Below are 7,543 nucleotides of genomic sequence, written 5' to 3' on the forward strand. Positions count from 1 at the left end.
ATGATTTCAGGGGCCACAGGTTGAAGACAGCTTAGGACTCTTGAATGAACGAATGGAGCAGAGCCACTCCCTCCATCCCCCAGCCCCTCATCGGACTGTAACCTGAGTGAGAAGTGCACCGTTGTTGGGCTAAGCCCCTGAGATTTCAGGGTTGTTTGTTACAGTTAACCTTATTATCACAACACATCATCTTCATTCCATTTCAGGCCATGTAGACATAGCCTATATGGCTAACCTGTCTGAACTATCAATCCCTCTGAAGTCACTTTGAATTGGGTCCCACCAATATTAAGGCAGATTCCTGATTCCCACCTGTAGGAACCTTGCCTCCGAAGGCATTTCTTCCTCACTCCCCCAAAGCAGGCACATTCCAGACATATCTTCTCCCACAACGCTACGCCAAGGCTACCCTCACTAAGCTATATCCCAGTTGATAAAATTTGTCAGGACTTCCTTCTCTCTGTTCCTTAATCCCCACCCAGCAGGATGTCATCTGGAGCATGTCCTTGTTTTTCGTGGCTCCAGCCCCAATCCTAGACGTCATTACTGAGTCCTCCTTTTCCTTCACCCCCTACATCCAATTCATGAGCTGGGTCTGCCCTATCCTCTTTCCATCCCCTTGCCACCACCCTAGTCCCGTCATATCATCACCTCCACTGCCCCCTGCAACAGCCTCCTAACTGCTCGTTCTTTCCCCTCCAATCCATTCTCCACCCAGCATCTGGCGTGATCTTTAAAAATAACAACCTGCCCAGGCAGTGTGGCTCAGTAGTTGAGCATCGACCTATGAACCAGGAGGTCATGGCTCGATTCCCAATCAGGGCACATGCCTGGATTGCAGGCTCAACCCCCAGTGGGGGACATGCAGGAGGCAGCCAATCAATGATTCTCTCTCATCATTGATGTTACTATCTCTCCCTCTCCCTTCCTCTCTGAAATCAATTAAAAATTTTTTTTAAAAAAAAGCAACTACAACCAGAACATGGTACCGCCCTGCCGCAATCCCTCCAATAGCTTCCCCCAGCTTAGGGTGCAGTGATAGGGCCTCTCCAACTCCAACTAGTCTCAGCCCTGCCCCCCTGCCGGTTTCACTTCTGGCACACTGGCCTTCTTTCTGTGCTCGAATGTGCCAAGTTTGTTCCTGCCTCGGGGTCTTCGTACTTTGTGCCTGGAAAGCTCTTTTCTGAGAGCTCATAAGATCAATCCCTTATCACTCTAGTCTCAGCTCAAATATTACCTCCTTAGAGAGGCAATCCTGTTCTTATGTGAAGTACAATCCCTCGCCTGATTTATTTCCCATAGCACTTATACCATGTGAAATTACCTTATGTATTTGCTTATCCTTTCCATCCACGCCCCTGCCACTCCATTGGAATATAACTTTAGGAGGGCAGGGGCTTTATCGGTTGGGGACCAACTTCTCTTGGTTTGTTCAGAGCTGTCCTGGTTTTATCACTCGGTCTAGGGCAAACCGTGATGGTTAGTCACCCTATTTCCTGCCTTGATCACTTCTGCGTTCCCAGCATCTAGTCTAATGCCAGGTGAATAGGGAGAATTCAATAAATATTTGTGCAACGAATGAAGCAAAGGGCTGGCTGTCCATAAAGAATTCTTTGATCCTGGCTCTAGGGGGCAGCCTTCCCCAACCTTGTGACTTGACACCCAGCTTTGCAAAGTTGGGCTAACATCTCCTGTGCATGAATTTAGGTGGTGAGTTCCACAGGATCCTCCCCAACGATCTTATATGGGTCCCTTGCCCATCCCCCGCTCTTGTGGAGTTCAAGGCTGCGAACTCTGATTAAGGCAGCCCAAGGTTGTGCCTGACACAGAGCTGGGTCCCCTGTCTCCACCCCACCTTGGCCCCCTTCTGCAGCTTCATCTTCCTCCTCAGGTCAGGCTTACAGACCACAGAGCAGAAAAGACGGTCTTAGAGAGGAGGAGCAGGTGGCTCACTGCAGGGCGGCGCTGGCCCCATCAGGAACATCCCCGCTGCCCAGGCTGCAGGAAGGCATCCTGAGTTGAGGGCTCCGATCCAGGGGCTCACCTTGGCTCCCCACTGCTGCTCCCCAGGGCTGTGGCTGTCTTCTGACTCTCAAAGGGGATATCTTCCCTCCTCAGGGCTAGAGAAACTGCTCGGCATCTGGCTTCTCGCTGAGACCCACTTCCTCTGCCTGCTCACCGACAGCCAGGAAGTCCACACAGTGGGCAGGTTGCTGAGAGGATGCTGAGTGGAAGCAACAGGTCTCAGAGCTCAAGAGCTTAATGAGCATCTGAGCATCCGAGGCAGGGTGAGAGGCATCAAGGTGAGGGGCGGGGAAGCAGCATTTGTGCTCGCGCAGCTGCAGTAGCATTTGGGGGTGCAGCATGGAGGGGCCCAGGCCTGCTCACCTCTCCTAACATTCTCTGGCGACTTCCATCTCCTGACCTGAACGCCCCAATCAAGGTACCTACTCCAACTCTCTTTTTCCTTCCACTTTGAGGTTGTTGTTGGTTGAGTGGAGGGGGAGAAGAGAGAGAAGGAGAGCGGCAAAGCCTGCAATTAACCTCTACATGGCCTTGTACCTGGTACAGCGGGGGGTTGGGGGGGGGGGGGGGTGGGGGGGGGGGAGGGAGAGAATACTAAGGCTGAGAGAAGGAGGGGAGGGCATTAACTCTCCCTAAAGGACAAAGCCTGGCACAGGGGTGAGTATATATTTTTCCTTTACATTTGAATTTGGGGATTTGATGTTTGAATGGGAAAGTTAACTGTGGAGGCTTAATCAATACATACAGATCCTCCTCTAGTCCAGCTGCAAGGCACTGGGTGAAGGTAAGGGACTAGAAATAAGGCTGTCTGTCACCTATGCTCAGTCCAGAGCATGGGACCCCAAAATAGCACCCTAGAGGCCACATCTGAGGCACTTCCAGGAGGAGGAAGAGGATAGAAAGGTACCAGGAAGGACAGATGCGGGGGAGGGGTATGAGGGAGGTGAAAGGACCCAGGGCAGGAGAGGGAAAATTAGTTCACCTATTTAACTCAGCAAACTTCTCTGGAGGGCCTCTGCGTGCAGGCCCCTGACTCTGAGGTCCTGCAGCCTCAGGCAAAGCAGAGCCAGTCCCTGCGCTCTGGGAGCTTACATTCTCCTAGAGGAGGGATCGCTGATAATAATTAGGCTGATTTCAATTCAGTTCTGGTGAGCGCCAGGCGTTTGGCAGGGAAATAGGGGGAATCCTGGCACAAGCTGGGGCTCTACCAGGGGAGAGGAACCAGGCTGAGCTCAGGGCTGCTTTGCCCAGCTCCCAGGGCCCCTGCGAGCACCCTGGCTAAGGTCCGAGGAGCCTGAGGCCCAGGGAGAACTGAAGCCTCAGGGAAGATTAAACTGGGATTCAGGCCTTTCGAGGCCTCGCTGGGAGGGGCAGCCAAGAGCAGGAAGGGACTGCCAGAGACCTGGGCTGGGACCTCTGAGCAGCGGGAAGGCCTCTCTGTAGGGAGGGAAAGACTGACAGCGGAGGAGAGGAAGTGGCCTGCGGCTCTCCCATTCATAGCTGCAGACTTCCCTCCCCTCCACTTCCTGCTCTGGACCCCATCTCTCTCCGCTTCCCGCTCTGGACCCCATCTTTGCAGCCTTCCCTGGGCTTTCAGAGTGTCCTCCCTGGAGGGAGGAAATGGGCAGTAGCTCTGGTGCCTGGAAGTCTTTGAATGTTCAGCTTCCTCCGTGGCCCCAGCACTTCCTGAGTGGGGTTCGGGGCAGGATTCCGGGCTGCTCTGATGCTAGGAAGGGGCCTCTCTCCCTGGCTTGCTGGCCTCATTACCCATGTTCTTGCCCCCTCTTCAGCCAGTGCTCTGGATCCAGACAGAACCGGGCATCTGTGAGCTGAGCTGGGGCTGGGGCTCTCTCAGGCCCCTGTAGCTGACTGCCTGGTCTCAGAAACACACCTGAACAAAGGCTGCCAGGATAGGCTGGACGATGGGAGGGTTTGAGGCCGGGTTTGGAAAGGCTGGGAATGTTGGAAAGACGGAAGGGGGAGGGGGTAGTGTGGGTGGTGGCTGGGGAGTGGTGTAGCTCGGGGGAGGCTAGTGCAGACCAGAAGCTGGGACATGGTGCACGAGTGAGGGAAAAGGACACTCCGAGCCTGAGGAAAAGTGGCCAAAACCAGACTGGAGCCACCATTTTAGAACATTGATTCCTCAAGGTCAGATGCGGTGTCTCCTGGGTATTTGGAACACACATACCTTGAAAAGTAGCAGCTGGAGGGAGGTTTCAGCTACGGATTTATGCACGTTCATATAACACCCAATTTCCCTGGTAGGCAGGCCTGTTCCCCTCCTTTTAGCACAGCCCCAGACCTGCCCCTGCAGTCTCTGCTGCTCTCCCCGCCTCTGCTTCCCCTGCGGCCCAGTCACCACCGCTGGCCAGCTCACTGATTGCTTCCTCGCCCCTCTCATGCGTGGATAGTGTGAGCACCAGTCAGAAGAATGTGCCTCCATGAAAGGGGGGGGGGGGCGGGGCGGTCCCTGCTCTTGCCTCAGTCATCTCCCCACTAGTCCCAGCCCTGCCTAGCCCTCATGAACTTCCTTCTAACTTGCTCACCTCTCCCTCCTGGAGAAGACAGGAGCGCATCTCTCCTCTGCCTCCCTGCCCCACCTCTGTCACAAGTGACTGGCTGTGACCTGCTAGTCCTAAGGAGGTTTGGCTCAGTGCCCACCAGGGTTCCAGCTCCCTGCCTCTGCCCCCACCCCAGGAATGGGCAGGGGGGGAGGTGGGGGAATTGAAGTGGAATCACCCCTGGGGGAAGGAGCCTGGGCAAGCATCACTGGACCTTGAACCTTCCAGAGCCCAAAGGTAGAGCCCACATGATGGTACCTATCTTCTCTTCTCAGTCCCTCTCCATGTGGATCAACCATGGCCAAGGTGGAGTCCCAGGGAAGCCGAGGGCGGCTGCAGTGGCCAAGGTACCAGACAGAGCCCTTACATGCTCTGGTCCCCACGCTGGCCCTTTCTGCAGGAGGCCTGGCTCACTGGAGCCCTGTTAGTTAACACTTCCTCCAACCTCCCACTCTCCTTTCCACCAATCAACCTCAAGTGACATAGCTGAGTCTGTGAGCAAAGTCTGCAGCCCAGGAGAAAAGAGTAGGAGACAAAGAAGCAGCAAGGAGGAGAGAGATGGCAAAAAAATGCCCCGAAAAGGAACTGAAAAACCACCCCCCATCCCTTCCACCCTGCCCTGGGTGTAGGCCCTGGGCCGGCACCAGATGACTTCCCACAGTTCCCATTCATTTCATTTCCACCCATAATCAGTAAGCACCTACTTTATGCCAGACCCTGTGCTGGGTAGAGAGGCCCAACCAGATTAGTGTGTTAGGGTGATAAACGAAAATTCCACTAGACTCTGTGGTCCTGAAGCCCAGTATCTGCTCAGTTTTAGATCGTCAGTGTACAGCAGAGTTCCTGGCACTTGCAGTGAATGTTGTGGAGTGAATTACACATTCTTGTGGCATTCCATAGGGAGGATGTTGAGCGTAGTAGTCCGGGAGGCAGTACATAATAGTGGGGAAGAGTGTGGGTTCTGCAGCCGGACTGCCTGAGTCGGGCTCCGCCCAATTCAATGTGTGAGCTTGGGCTAGCTGCTCTACCTCTCTGACCTCAGTATCCTCATTTGCAAATAGGGATTGCTCTGAGGATTAAAAGGTGATGTCTATAAAATGGCAAACAGTGCCCTGCACATAGGACTGCTGGAAGAGACCATCACAGGGCTAGAGCAGGTGTGTGTTGTGGGGGGAGAGTAGGCGGGGTATAATGGATGGATGCAACAGATTATTCATTAGTTGAACCCACCAGGCTTGGTGGCTGATTGGATGTGGGAGAAGGAGGGAACAAGGTTCCTTGCTTAGGCGGCGGTGAGGCTCCTGGAGTAGGAAGCTGAGAGGGGCAAGGCAGGAGGAGGGGCCGGTGGGTGGAAAGGGAGTTTTAGACCTGCCTAGTGAGAAGGACCTGTGAACATTCAGGAAGCTTTAGGCTCTACAAGCAAACGGGCCTGTGTGGGAGGAATAGGGCCCAGAATCAAAGCCAGGGGCTGAAAAGCCCTCCTTGCCCACTCACCCTCCTCAACTATTACTTGGGAGCCTCTGCGGTCCCCTGCCACCCGCCTGAAGAGAATGGGGCAAGAGGGTAGACTGAGTCAAGGGGCCCTGCTCTTCAGCCTCCATCATCTGCCTGTTCCTCCGCCACCTCTGCAGCCTGTGAGCACCCAGGCCTGGGGGCCGTGACTCTGGCTGTGGGCTTTCCCCCTTGGCGGGAACTGTCAGGCTGAGGCAGGATGGCGCGTGGTAATGCACGCGGGCTCAGCTGCTTGGGAGAATCCCTCACTGCTCCACATCTTCCTGGTCATGGCACCTTGGGCATGGCATTTGACCTTTGGGTGTCTCGGCTTCCTCATCCGTAAAGTGCGGTAATAATAATACCTATCTCGGGATTGTCGTGATGATTAAATCAGTGAATGTATATAAAGTATCAAGTACAGGGCCCGTGCATGTTAATTATTATTATTATGAATCTGTCCAGTCTGGGTAGGGCCTGGCATGTGTCCCCAAGATGACTCACCATCTGGCTTGGGACGCCGTCCTCAGACACACTACCCTAGTTGCCTGCCCCTCCAGGCCTCAGCCGCAGTCAGATCTCTACTGAGCAGTCATTCCACTGGCCAGCCCCCACCCAGGAATCCTGAGCCATAGAAACCTGCCCATCATCGGCTAGGTGGGAGCCAGGGGCTTTGCCTGCCAGTCACAGCAATGAGATAAGTGGAAGGTCCAACCTTGATGGTCTCCCTTGGCGACCAGTGAACAGGTGATCACCAGGCCATCTTCTCAGGGAGGGGGATGAGAAAGAGACGCGAAAACAGAAAGGCAAGGAAAGGGTATGTTGAGGGAGAACACAGATGGGGGGAAAGTGGGTTTGGGACACTTTCATCTTCACCGATTTGCATGACTTTCTTTAAACCCTTGCACCCCACTCCTCCCTTTGTACCGTTTAGCTTCCTCCCTCAGACATATAGTCCAGATGAGAAGGAGGAGTGTAACATATACACAACACAGCATAGCATGGGGGTTCAGTGAAGCCCAGCAGCCTGAGTTCAAGCCCCGGCTCCATTATTTACTAGCCGTGTGGCCTCGAAAAGTTACTTAATACCTTTGAGCCTCAGTTCCCCATCTGCAAAGTGGTAATTCATAGGGTAATGGCAGAGGTTATAGACATGTGAAGCACTTGGCCCCGTGCCAGTCACTCACAGGCGATTGTGGCCCGCAGACAGGTCTGTAGGAGCAGATGTCCTGCCTCCTTCTCCAGCTCCTTTTCCACCTGCCCAAGGTAGGGGCAGTAGGAATAGAATTCTGACCCCACTGACAGTCTCTGGAAACCCCCCTGCAGGTGCTTCTAGACCAGGCCACCGGCCACAGCAACCTGAAACTTCAACACTCCCCCACACCTACCTCCCCCTGAACCCTCCTCCCCAGGCACCCCCCGGTGACCCCAGCCTGTTATCCCTTCCTGCCAATATCCAAGCTGCT

The sequence above is a fragment of the Eptesicus fuscus genome, chromosome 7 (genome assembly GCF_027574615.1).
Source record: "Eptesicus fuscus isolate TK198812 chromosome 7, DD_ASM_mEF_20220401, whole genome shotgun sequence".
Lineage (NCBI taxonomy): Eukaryota > Metazoa > Chordata > Mammalia > Chiroptera > Vespertilionidae > Eptesicus > Eptesicus fuscus.